The 15,094-nt window shown below is 29.7% G+C and overlaps 1 long non-coding RNA gene across 1 annotated transcript in view; it reads left to right on the top strand.

Annotated features, from left to right (window-relative positions):
• Positions 1–13,639: 13,639 nt before the first annotated feature.
• Positions 13,640–15,094, top strand: part of LOC107174022 (uncharacterized) — a 12,361-nt gene continuing 10,906 nt past the window's right edge. The window contains exon 1 of the long non-coding RNA XR_016190795.1: positions 13,640–13,818. This is a non-coding gene — a long non-coding RNA (uncharacterized LOC107174022). The remainder of the gene's footprint in view (positions 13,819–15,094) is intronic.

Below are 15,094 nucleotides of genomic sequence, written 5' to 3'. Positions count from 1 at the left end.
TATGTTTGAGTAATTACATGGTTATATCAGATAGCCATAATATGTGTAACAACTAACAAAATCAATCACTTATGTTCTTGATAATATTATTGTAATAATGTGACTCTGCGATAAACATTCGGTCTTTTTTTCAGTCATTGAAGTGAAAAATTTTGAAGTTGAAATAGTATTATATAATATAGGAACATTACGAAAGTAGGTTCATCATAATGTTATGGACTTATGGTTATAATGTAGAACAAATAATAATTGACATAGGTATTACATGAGGGTTGTAGACTAGCTGTATAGTTGTGACAAGAATAATGTATGTGTTTATTATAACTTATAATTATATTTATCAGTTAACTCAATATGTAAATGGTATTAACAAAACGCATGTATTAATGGTGACCGATTTAGGTCATCTACCAAAAGTTCAATCGAATTGTATTTACCTATAATACGATAGTGTTTCTAAAGTTGTTTCCTTCGCGGAACGATTTTTAAACAAACTACACATCTACACATGTATAGTGGTGTCCTTAATTAATAGTTGATACATTTTTAAATTTATATCTGTGGTGTTGACTTCAAATTACTTTTGTATGATGGTGTTAAAATCAAGTTTTCAACCAATTCTAAGGTCTTTTTTTTTATATTAAGCCTCGGCGTCAAAGGCCATTGGCGTTGGTTTATAATAGGTTACATAATATATATACAATTATTTACAGGTTATATACAATTTATAAGCTTGGACTTAATTATAAAAGTCTAAGGTCTTATTGAAATATATAATATGTATATTTTAAAACGTGTTATACTATAATTACTATTAATTAATATATATTTGTATAACAAGCAAACTGCCATGTAACAATACATTTTATACAAAATAAATATTTATGTTTTTATAATTTTTTGGCACTGCATTTACCAACGCACCTATACACCGACGTAATCGCTTAGTCACTATACGATCTTCGTCGATCGTATGTTTACGTAATCGCTCAAACAAATACCAATGACCGCTAGACGACGCTTCATAATACGTAATACTCCTGGGATAAATAATAACATTATATTAATTTATAATACTATATTATATTATTTTGCAAAATTGTATTATGCTGTTTCGAGAAAAGAAGAAATCGAAGTTGGCTGAATTTAGGGCATTGGTTTCCAAACTGTTTTGTCTTGTGGCGCCTTTTTTTGAAATAAGGGGTTTACACGGTAGGTACTCATCCTCACTAAAAAAAAATAAAAAAAATAAGACATAAGTATATAAAAATAAAATTATATGGTGACGCGGCGCACCAAGACGCCGTAGCGCACAGTTTGGGAACCATTGGTTTAGGGTGAGTTGCTTGTTGTTGATGTAAGATGTGACATATGAGATAAGTCGGCGATTTAGCCAATGTCGGCACTATAGATTACGATCATTCCAGGCAGGTATAACTATGAAGTAACATAGTGCAGTTTAGTGTGATGGCGTGTTTATCATTAGACCTAGGCAAGATATTGATTTTGTTGAGTTATTTTACTGTCTAATCCTTGAATGAATTATAATGATGTAGATCCAGGTGAGCTTGGATTATATTTGACTCTATTTCGGGATCAGAGTGAAGAGTCAAAATGTCTTAATTATCTGCATAGTCACCTGAGGTTAGGTTAGGTATAGGTACCTATTGAGTAAAAATGGGTACATTACTTTTAAATTCTTAAATAGATTTATATAGAAGTAGTTTTGTTTTTATGTTAGGTTTAGAGTGTTAGGTATAGATAAATGTATTTTTATTTTTACATAAATACATTAATTAAAAACGTAAATCGTTAATAAATAATAATCACACTTAGATCTAATTAACATTTTTAGACGAGTATAATTGTATTAATTTAAAATATGATAACCACAAATAACTATTAAAACTTTAAAATACAAAACAAATAGGTACCTACCTATCATTTTAAATATCTAATTATGTATTAAAAACTGTCTTGTGAGATGGATGAGTTGGGTGTGCCTCATCAACGGGGGCGACGGGTGTTTTTAATATGAAAGCATTGATTTTTTGATTTTTATTTTAAACATAAGACATTCCTAGCCTAAGGCTATCTAAATCTATGGATATTTTACAGTTTACATAATAGTTTTAACATTATAACATGATAATTAAAATAATAAAATATTTTTAAAGTAATAAGGATAATTAACAATCGGTAATTTTAAGATTACAATAATATTCAGAAATGTATATATTTACAATAGTGTAACTTTAAGTAACTGAAGTCGAAGAGTGATCTGGAAGAAACACATGTGTAGGGTGAAGATTTGGATGTTGAGAGGTGGCTTAGTGTAGGAGGTCGTGAGGACGACCTCGTTTTAATCGACGATGAGTTGGGTGAATGAGGAGGTTATAATGAATTGCACCTGATGAGTTTGGAAGAGAGCAGTGGAAATTTTTTGCTAATGTATTAATATGAGATTGGATATCTTGGATTTGAAAGTCTTTGTGGAGATTTGCATTTCTGACAAACCGAAAGCATTGATAAATCATTGGGAATCAATTTGGAGTTTTCTGTGGCGTGCTCATAGATCGTAATTTAAAATTAATTGAATATAATAATATATTGTAATTAACATGACACGAATTCAAAGTATTATAAATTCAGACGTCAAATAAAATATATTTATACTGAAAAAACGACAAACTTATTAACATTTTTTAAATATATCTAAAAATAACCTCACCATAAATGGAAAAATTTCAGGCTATTACGGGAGAGGAGGTAACATACATTTAAAAACTGTCAAACAAATTCATACCAATGTCCAATGACTTACAAAATATTTAAATATAAACTTAGGAGAATTTTTTTGATTAGGAAGTGACAAGGAAGTGAATTGTAGATAATAAATACCTTTACACAGGGGGTAACAGAAATAGCTGACTAATGCTATAACTTTTATTAAAATCAATAATTGAAATTTATATCTACATAATATATACATAATTGTGTATAATTATGTATATTAATTAATATTTTACGATACGAGCGAAACAATTGAGTCACGTACGCAGGACCGTATAAAATCGCGGTACAATTTTGTGCATAGGACGTTTTTTTTTTCGTTTAACTTTATTATTCGGTCCCACAAAAATTTAACGATTCCGTAGGAAAGCCATAATTACGGTGTACTGCAGTCTGCAACCAACCAGCCGTGCGAAAACATAATAATATTTGATGTAGGCTGTCTGGTCGTAAAACTAAATTAATCCCATCGTCTCATAACGTACATGGTTGTTTACATATACAATATACACATATACATACACTATCCTAATACGCATTGCCCATAGCATCGCATTTAATCGCCTTTTTAAACCCTTAGTTTCGGTATTTTTGACGCTCTCCGTTTTATTAATAAGACGTTAAATCGTGCTAATCATTTGACCTGGTATACGATTTGTATGTCTATAGGTAAATATTTGTTTAATATTTCGACGGCAAAATCTAAGATCATCCATGTAGGTACTTTTATATTTTAATGAAAAAACATTGTGTGACACACACGAATAACATAATATAGGAAATTAGACGTGTTTTAATTCTAAAAATGTATTGATTTAGTAAAGCCATAAGAATTATGAAATCAAACTTGAATTTTTTGTCCAGTCTACTTGAAATTGACTTTTCTACACTTTTTATTTTATCACTTTAAATTTTTAACGATAAATGTAAAAAAATTTAAACCAAAAAAATGTATTATTTTAAATTTTGGATAAGTTAAAATCAAAAATATGGGAAAGTCAACGTCAAGTAGACTTATGACTCGAGATCTCATAACGCTAACCATTGATCATACATGATTTCATATACCTAGCTATTACAATATGTATACTAAATATATATCGCACTATTGCAGTTAAGGTGTACTCCATTCCACAAGCACAATTTATTTGTTTCCGCCTTTCCGGTTCCTCTGATTTAAATCTCCATGGGACTTATGGTTTTAAGTAAATTTATTAATTTAGTTTGTTTGGTTTCTATGATTATCAGTGAAGTCATATGATAAAACGTTACATGTTGTGTTGATTATAATATTATGTTGGTTTACGCATATTTTTTAGATTTTTTTATACATCTACATAATTCATAATTTATAATAAAATTATTATAAATTATGAAATTTATAATAAAATTAATGATAATAACAATGAAATTAGTATAATATTTACAACAACCATATAATTTTTTTTTTTTAGGCTTAAGGCTTCGACAACTGAGGTCATTAGCCTGGGGGAACTGTAGAGGAAGGTACTGTAGGTTTTAAACACGTGGGTATTTTGGCAAAATTTTGAATGGGCACCGGGCACCCGTAGGTTTCTGCCATGCCCGATTGGGGGGCGGCGGCCTCTCTCTCCAGATACCGCGAAATGCCGAAAGAGCGATGCCGTCCGTGACCGAGGTTCGAACCGGCGACTGCGTGCGTCGCAACTGACGCCTTAGTCCGCTCGGCCACTCCACCCCAACCATATAATTATGTGCAATTATAAATTATAATATGTCTATGACTTGAGATAAGTACTAAAAAATAATGATAGCAGCCCTCTATTATGACACTAAACAATATTTTTTCTCCGAAAGACGGTTTGGTTAAGACTTGAACCTTTACATCATTTTTATTAAATCTTCTTGTAGAATTCCTGGAATAGTATCAGATCATATTAGAAGATTTGAATGGTTTTATATAGCCGAGATCGAAAGCTTTACATCTATAGAATAATATATGACCGTTCCTCCTATTTATATTTTTAAATTTAAATATTATTAGGTCAACTCAAAAACGGGCCTTAGGCTCATTTCCAATGTATTCTATATATATACTTTCATAGTATAAATACATAAAATACTTTATAAGACGTACTAATAAATGTATATTAATTTTTTTTTTTAAAACAATGTTTATGTAAATATAAATAATACATATATATGTTTATATATATAGGAAAAATAAAATTTACCATTCGGCATTCGATGTATTATAATTATATTATTTACAGTATTTTAATTTTTAGTGGTGAGAGTGTAGATACATATTAATCAAAATTCTCAAGTTCGCTTCACTCGGTCTGCCTCTTTATCAAACACTATATATACGCGACTTGTTAAAACATAATTTCTCGCTACGACTATTCCGAATGCGATACACCGCTGCGCCGTAATTACTATCGTAAAATTATTCCTATATACTTGCATGATGCGCGAGCTCTTTAAATGGTCCATTTCCCCGGCCACAGCATACCTCTATTCTAATTAATTATGCTGTAATCGTTTTTACTGCAATTTTATTCCCTCGCAGACAAACTAAACTACACGTGTTATCAAATATATAAATTTATTATAATTACTATATCATATTTAGCAAATATATTAGTAGATTGGTAGTCGTGTAGGTGCCTATAATATACATTATATTATACTACCTATCTATAATATATTATCTAGTATAATGTACTATACATACATACTTGATGGCTGCAGTACCTAACACGTAACTCCTATAATTATTGTTTGTATTTGAATACAATGGCTATTCATATTATAATCATACATTTTGACGACTCAATGGGATTTATTAAATCGTTCATTTAAAACATAGTATACATAATTTTCAGTAGGCATTAAGATTTAAGAATTACAGAGATAATTGCAAATTAAATAATTATCATAAGTTATTTGTATTGAACGATGATAGTTTAGTTTGGTCACAATTATAAAGAACTTTATATGCATACATTCTTTATACATTTACTATTGTGGCGCTAATTTAGTTTTGCTGATGGGGAAGTAATGATAACGCGAAAGAGGGGGGGGAGATTATTTCCACAACTATTACATAAATATATAAACCGATGCACTGCAAATCATGACCAATCTTTCGCCATCCGTTATAATATAATGTGCTCTAACTAGTGAGTCTAACTTATTCTTAATATTATCCAGTTAGGTTCTAGACATTCTAGTCATTTGTTTTAATTTTCTCAAAATTCTCAATATTTTTATAGATAATCGGGACAAACAAACTAAAAATTAAGGGAAAACGGGAAATTTTACGCACAATCAGTTTTCGACAAAATCGATTTGGTTTTTGATGTTACTTTAAAACAAATGACCATAGATACATGAAATTTTCACCGAATGTTTATATAAGTATATTATATCCACTATGCAATTTTCAAAACAAATTTGACTTAATAGTTGAACTATTTATAAGCATATGCAATTTTCGATTATTATTAGTTTTTTTTTTTTAAATTAATATTCATAAAAATGTATTTGTTGGGTAGAAAAACTTAAAAATTTAATTCAAGATACCTAACATATTTTTACAATAGCAATTGAAAAATAAAAGTAATATTAATATATAGTCACAATTCAAAACTAAGATTTGAAAATTTTTAACAATCTATAATATATCCTAGTCATCTAGACAGATAAACTGTCTCCGCTCAGACTCGTTTTTCGAATAAAATGATACAATAACATTGGATTCAAATTTAATTCCATCCATTACAGTAACTTGTAAGTTGTAACCTACTGTACAGCAGAGCGACATCCACGACTTACCACTTTATTTAGTATTAAATTTATCTTTTCACGTGGTATTTTAATGGAAAAAGTTAATTCTACTTAAATAAATGTATTTTGAAGAAAACACCCATAATCAAATACAATAAAAAAAATTATTTGCTCCATGACGACATTGATCTTTAATCCAGCTCAGTTTACTATCATAGATTTAAAATTTTATATGATATTGGTCAATAATAGTGAAGACTGGCCAAGCCTTTTTATATATTACGCTGAATAAATAAAATAGAATACAGAGATTTCCCATAAAAAAAATATAATTTTTTCATCATTCAATGTTATAAATTATATAAATATATAAAATTAATAAAAAAAAATAATAGAAAATATAGAAAAAATCATAAATTCTCAATATGTTTAATTTAAATTTACTAGTATTGAATAAATAATAATAACATTTAGTTTCAAATTAAGTAAAATACTTACGAATAAAATAAAATGAAAAAGGTTCATAATAACCTAGGACATTTATTAGGTAAACAATGTTATTTTTGTTTCTATTATATAGGAATATTGAACTTGTTTTTGACTAATAGGTATATGAGTTAGACAACTGGTAATTATACCTATAGTCATAGTATTAATTATATTATGTACTACTATACGCATAGTTTTATTATATATCACCATGCATAAATATGGTATAATCAACATTAGTATGTCCGAGTATGTGCAATATACTACTATACGGTTGTTTGGGTATTATATAGATCTCAAATTCTCATAGTCCTCGAGCGTGTTACGTAAAATTTTGTTGCGATCTAACACCAAAACGCACGTGTACCTACAAAAATGTTCAATATGATTTTTCTTGCACTGTATTATTTTTCCTACACTCAGGATGGTTTTCTTTGTACATAACATTTATAATAATAATATGCGAGGGTAGGATATCATTAAGGGCGAAATCGCGCGTATAATTCCGTCACGGTAGGCCAAGGTAACACAATCGGATGTTTACTCTCTGTCACTCTCTCTCTCTCCCTCACACACACACACACATAATGAAACATGTATTATTTTATATAGTTAAAACTTATACGTGTATATATGTATAACTGCGATATTAATGATTCGGCGGCAATACAACTCGAGCTGGTCGCGACTTTTAAAGGGTTCGACCTTTGAACGACTCACGCCGTTCTATACGAACCGTGACGATATTTTGCAAAGGTCGTCCTTTCGTTGGCGTCATCGTTCATCATCGCAGTGGGGACTCGCGTTAGTTCTCCGTTTAAATAAAATAATAAATTGATAACATTATGAATATTGTACGCAACATTGCGAACGCGTATATAAAGTAGTATATAGTATATGCATACATGCACAGTCTATACCTACCTAAATTTTATACGAAATAATAATATTAATGAGTGTATACTATACTGCTGCCGCCCAAGCTAAGCTCCCCAGAGATGGACAAATACCATGGAAGCGCAGAAAATAATATTGTTTCCTATAATAGGCTATTATAGGCTGCAGTGGCGTCTTAAGGGGGGAGGGGGGCTAACGGGCTGAAGCCCCCCCCCCATTGCCCGTATTATTTTTTTTTGTTTTTATATTAACCTCGATTTAATATAGTTTCTTAAATCGTGTGTTTATCTATTTATTGCAAACAAAGCAAACCATATTGTACTAAACTGACTAAGCTCCTAAAGTTCATAGATAATATTTTTATACATACCATAGTCAGAAGTCATGATTAAAGACACTATTTTTAGCCGTGCCACAGTCCATATAAATCTATAATCTATGATAACAATTGTACTGATGTTAGCAACACTATCCGTCTATCCAAGCATCGTTAATCCGATGCCCAAGTTAACCTGTTAAACTAGAGTACTTTAGGAGCTTAGATACTTATAGTGCCTTAGTTAAACCTGTGACAACCATGGATTATAAAAATATGGATAGGACATAACGGTCTTATCAGAGGTAATTAATGGGTAAAATTGAGGCCAAAAAAGTATAGGAATCTATATTGAGTGTCGACTATCAATATGAAAGCATTGATAAGAGAGCCTTAATGCTTTCTCCTCCGGGAACGCGGACTCAAATATATTTAACATAATCGTTGCCTATCCATATATTTATTATCTATGGTGACAACACAGTAATTATTTATTTTCAAGCCTCCCCCTTCTCCATTGAAAAAAACCTGCGTACGCCACTGATAGACTGTACCTAACTATAGTTAATTTTTGGTAATCGTTAAAAGCCGTAATCACATAGGTTATATTGTAAGGTAGGTACTTTCTTTTTTTCCCTGATTTAGAACCGACAACAGAGGAGGGTCTGTTTGCACAATACTACTCCTCTATTGGCAATAGACTATTGCCATATTTATTAATGAAAAACATTTAAAAACAATACTTAACAAACGAATATACATATAGCGCAAGTAATTAACATCAGAAATCTTCTGCACTTATTCAGCTAATACTAAGTAATTTATAGGTATCTCTATTCAGGTTTCGATGAAGGCGGAAAAGAATAATTACTTCCCGCAAATTTTTTAATATCTTGCAGGGCGTTAATTTATGTATTACTAGTGAACATTGATGAAAATTGGTGTATTAAGTGTGAAATTAATGTATGTATCGTGTTGTGGCATACGAGTCTGGCGATGATCTAAGTTTTCACATTATGTATAACCACGTACGTCTGGTTTTTTTTTTTAACTCGTTATCGGTGGCAGAAATTCCGATAAAACTCGTACTCTGTTTGTCGTCGTCGCTAACCGCCTGCCGGAAGGCCCTGTTCGTCTATATACGCACATAGCATTATAGTACGCAATATTACATCTGTTATAAAATATATGCACTGTGCATTGTAGGATATTCAGAGGCAGTATAATAATATTATTATCATATGAATATAATAAGTTCACGTCTGGTTAATCTAAATTAGTGTGTGCTGGAAAAAAAAATGCAGTCGTGTGTGTTGGCGTGTTGCTCATATAATTATATATATATGCGATAATACTCTAAACATGCTGTGCATTAAGAACATACGCATCCAACACCAGATAAATTATAAACAAAATTATACAATAATAAGAGTTTGTAGGGCGTCAGCGGTGGATAGTTGCAGCTATTCTGATAACGAAGGGCTACTTGAACAGATACCTACGCGTTTTTATAAAAAATATTATTATAATAACCCACTTGTCGTGGCTTGGGCGCTCTTATTACGACAAAGGTTATAATGAATAAAAAATAAGCAATAAGTAACATCAAAGGTTTCCTACACTTGTGCCAATGATGCCATTTGAGATATCGCTGAGGCATGGATGGCTCAATTTTAACCGAATACATAATATAGTCTCGTACCTACTACCGTTACTACGTAACTACCTACTTATGGAGAGATATCTAATAATATATTGTTATATTAGCCTATACCTTAATGTTTTGCCTATTTCAGTTGGCAAAGAATTCAATCAATACTATAAAATAAGTAACAAGTATTTTATAAATGTATGAGTATAATGAGTATTGGTAAATAATTTTAAAATTACGTAATACCTATTTAGATTATAGGTATACAATATGTCATTACTCATTATAACCTGTAGACATGGTTTAAAAAAGTAGTATCGATGATTGTAATATAATTGAAAAATTGAAAAGAGGAATAATATTTTATAAGCAAAATGGTTTTATACGTAGTTACTTCCGTAGCCGGGTGGAGGAAAATGTTACCCTTAACAAAAAAAAATGCTATAATTTGTATTATATTCATATAATATAGACCTAAACCAAAGCGAGAATCTATTCGTCGGACCACCATATTTTGATAATCGTAAATTAGGTTTCGAACTAGTCGATCAATTAAAACTTGCTGACCTCCTCATAATAGAGTTCAGCACCACGATGAAATATCGCACAACCATGCCATAATATTCAATCATGTATTAATGGTTTAAATTTCCAGATTTTGAGAGGGTGTCAACCGGTTTGATATCTCCCCCGTGAAATAATTGATCTTTATTTTTTTTTTCGCCAATATCAACCATTGCAATACGTAGACAAAATATAAGTACTAAATATTATATTATAATAATATTATTACCACGATAAAACTGACTTACCTATATTAGGTATAGTTAAACATAAAGGGTCACAGGGCTTGGATCAAAAACTTTTTAAAAATATTTTGAATAAATACTCAAATATTTATGAAAAATTATTGTAATATAAAGAAGTTTAAAATACTATACAAGTATTCATCGAATATTTATTTTAGACATTAAAAAAATTTAAAAATGATACTCGACATGAAAAATGTGAAATTATAGTCAATGTTAAAATATTGTGTTTGTATACATATATTATGTGTGATAATTTATGATTTACAAGTTTACAACATGACAATATATATATGTATTGAATTATGATAAGTATTTAAATAAAAATGTAATTTAATATACTTTAGTTAATTTATTTTAAATTAAGTATTTGAAATACTTTCAAAAATAGTTACGGACGTGATTTCAACGCTTTGTATAACACTATCATGTATTTCAGAAAAATCCTGTTAGTTTCAATAATAAAGCTTTTAAGGTTAAATTCAAACATTAATATTACTCAAACTTGTAAGCTATAATACTGTCTGTAACCAAATTGGCAACTAACAGGATTTGATTTAAAAACTATACAAAAAAATACATAGGTTTGTAATTATGATGTATAAGTGCTTAATGTCTTTAGTACAAAATATACCTATATCAATAATACTGAAACACTTGTCAATCAGAAACAATCGTTTGGTTGGGGGAGGGGGGTTGTGGTAGTGAACGCTACGCATTTGGGTCGTTCGTCCAATACAGATATTAATGATTTGTACGAAAACGTAAACAATACGAACAAGAAATGAAAAAAAAAAATGCTAAAAACTTTTCTGCTGTAAAGGTTCTATATAAATAGTATATAAATCATTGTGACATATATGAATGTTTTAATGTTAGTGTAGTGTATTTAGTACGAGGGGAGAGAAAAATCTAATTACGTTAATGTTCGAATGAAAACGAGCCAGGAGAAAGTGCAATGTTTTCATTGTTTTGTCATAGTTTGTAAACCTAATTATCAAATATGAATTCCTTATGTAAAGGAGTAGGATCGTTATTAAATTAACTTGCGCGTGCGCTAGAGTTATTCGATTTGAAAATATACCAAAGCTCAGATTCTCAGAGGTCCATAATGTTTCTGTACCTGCAATGATAATACAAAATAGGTAACATAAAATATGTGAGTTTGATCATACAATGGTATAAACATTAAAATATATAGGTATGTATTAGTTATTGTTATTACATTATTAAAAAATTAATCTGATATTTAAGAATATGATTTACTATGTTCTGTAATAACAATTTATTAAATTTAAATAATTTATTGTCACTAGATACCAGAATTGGTATAATGGCTTTAAATATTAATTTACTCTAAAATAATTTTGCAATATTTTGATTTTTTAAATTTTTTCTGAAATTATTAAACCATTTTAAATTGGATGTTAGTTGTATATAAGCTGTGATCAATACATTTCTGACAATTTAAGGCACCTACAAGGTTCAATATGGTGTATATTTTGTGCATTTTGTATTCATATCATAATAATGTAGAAAAAACAAAATCAAGATTATTGGACAAAAGTAACGAGAAGAAAAACACGTCATACAGATTTTCGCCGCACACGACTCGCGAATCCGTTTATCTTGCAGTCTGCTGAGTACACATTATTATACAATTTTCGTTAGACATGCATAATCTGGTGTACAATATTAATATGTTGTTTGTTATTATTATAGAGAGAAAATTTAGACGTACATTTTGTTCTTAGCACACTTCATACTTAATTATATTTATTCACTAATTTAATGACAATGTATGACATATTTAAATACATTAAAGATATTATAATGATATATAAATTATAAATAGCATTATAGCACAATGTATTAATACATCATCTTTCATATTTATACAATAATTTAGTGTTGTATATTTTATGTAGGTACTAATAATTTCAAATACCACTATTGTGATATGATGTTTCAGAAATTTTCTATATTTAATCATTTTAAATTTATAAAATAAAAATCAAACCTAAAGGTTTCAATGTTGAATAGATAATTTATAAAATTGAACTGGATTTTTAAATATACTTAAAAGAAAGGCACATTAGTACTCACTACTCACTGCTGTATATTTGACATTCGTGATGTATAATATTTTAGAAATTTATTTTTTGAAATTTCAAATAGTTAGGAAATTTTTATTTCAAAATTTTCTAAATTAGAATTTCTCACTTATTATTTCATTAGGGCTGTAGGTAGTTTGAAATATGAAATATAAAGGTATATAGGTACCTACGCTATATACAAACTAGAATATAGCATGTTTAGTGACAGGCATTAAATATTTCAAAGATTTTATTAGTAATATTCTTTACTTTCTATTATTTAATTTACTCAAATTTTACCTACCTATAAATATTATTTTATCTTTAAATTTTTTGTAATATCTAAAAATCATTCAGTTACCACCTTTGTAATTATTATTCGTATTTAATATTTATGATTGCAAGATTTTTGAAACAAATAACAAACATAATGACAATATTATTTATATGATATCTTTAATTTATTTATTTAAAATTAAGAGTATAAAGGTACATTTTTGTTTGGAAAACTTGAAAATTAACTTTGATAATATTGTTGTATAGCCGGCTAAATCGATCACGTGTTTATGTACGTATACACATAATAAAAAACGCATCTATAGTTATTTTAAAAATGACCGCCGCCGTCGAGGAGGATGAGTAGATGAAAAGAGACAACGACGGTAGGACCGACACGACGCGGCGCGGCGTGGGCGATACGCTTCCGACTCGGCCGCCACATCGCCCACCCATCCCCATCCATCACCCGTCGACCGTCCTCCCTCGTCCAAAATTTTTCGTCCCTCCAAACTTAGTTGCATTTGTACGCTATCGGTGCACGTACGCACGCGTGTGCTATCATATAATACAGCAGGGGGCGTCTCCCCCGTCGGTGCTATATAAACGGCCAACGACTCGTCGAAATTGAGCACTACCACTTGACGGATGTACCCGCGCGGATCGCCATTGTCACTTCGCGATCAGCACGAACGACGAGGAAATATGCACACGACCATCGTAAGTACCTATACGCGAAAAATCGCAAATAGTTTTTGGACTTTTAACGTATAGTGCGCGTGCAATCTATTGGTTATAGATATGCATGCATATTATATAGGTATATGGGTAGTTAAAAATTAAAATCAAGCGGGCGTTCTTCCAAAAACTAGCACACTAAGTGAAATATTTATTTTGGAATATTATCCTGGAAACTATACACGATTGATCAATTAATATAATTATTTAGTTATCTATTAATTTTAATGATTATTCGTTAAACAACAAACTATTCATATTCGAATTACTAACATTGCGATGCACGTCACACGTGACTGTTTTATAAAAAAATTATTTTTACTGTTCTGTAAAATGTAGAAATTATGCCACCGAATGCCCGAAATCATCTGACGAAAAATTGTTTTCTTCTTTTAAACCGTTTGCATCGTGTTGTGCATATAGGAGTAGCAATTTTGACCGGCGTTGTAACCTTGTAACCTTTAACAATATACCTATAGGTAGTGTTGTTTTTCCCGCGTGCTTTTAAGTATTCTTCTAATGTTAAATCACAATAGTAATAACAGTCGTAATAATAATAATAAAACACTGACGATATGGATAGAATTTAGTGTGTATGTATAAAAGTCGTGTTTTGTGTTGTGTACATATACACAAGCGACAGGCGTAAAATGGAAACTCAAACCGTGCCCATATGCTAGGGGTGCAAAGTGTTGTAGTGAAGCAAAATTACATATAAATTTCAAAAGTTTAGTACTGTACCTTATTTTTTTAATAACTTTTAATTGTGAGCTCATTGGAATCATTTTATATTGCATAATTCGGGTCATATATTTAAACACTAAAAATATCTGATTTCTCCAATTTTCCCATAAAGGCTATTAATAAATAAATTTATTTAAAAAAATAATATAGATGGCAATAATTTTTGATTTGTTTCTTAGCATTTATTTTAAATTACTGTAGGTACGCTCTTAAATTTTATTTTGATACCTATATTATTACGGTAAATATAAATTTATTTAAAGAGGGCCACCAATTATGTAATAATACTAGCTTATAGTATAGTATTTTAAAGATTTTTGTTTATATTTTCATAGTATACAAGTTATGTTCGTTATTTAACAGTAAAGCCACTTGAACTGTAATAATTTATTAAAATTTGATAAATATCATTTAAACGAGGTTGCTGCGAAGTATGTACACATGTTAAATAAAACATTGTCAAGTGATATATTATTATAATTGTATATTTGTATAAAATAGTATAGTTTATCGA

Source organism: Diuraphis noxia, unplaced genomic scaffold (genome assembly GCF_037042655.1).
Source record: "Diuraphis noxia isolate RWA-SAM2 unplaced genomic scaffold, SU_Dnox_SAM2 contig0003, whole genome shotgun sequence".
NCBI lineage: Eukaryota > Metazoa > Arthropoda > Insecta > Hemiptera > Aphididae > Diuraphis > Diuraphis noxia.
This window is presented reverse-complemented; position numbering and strand designations above follow the sequence as displayed.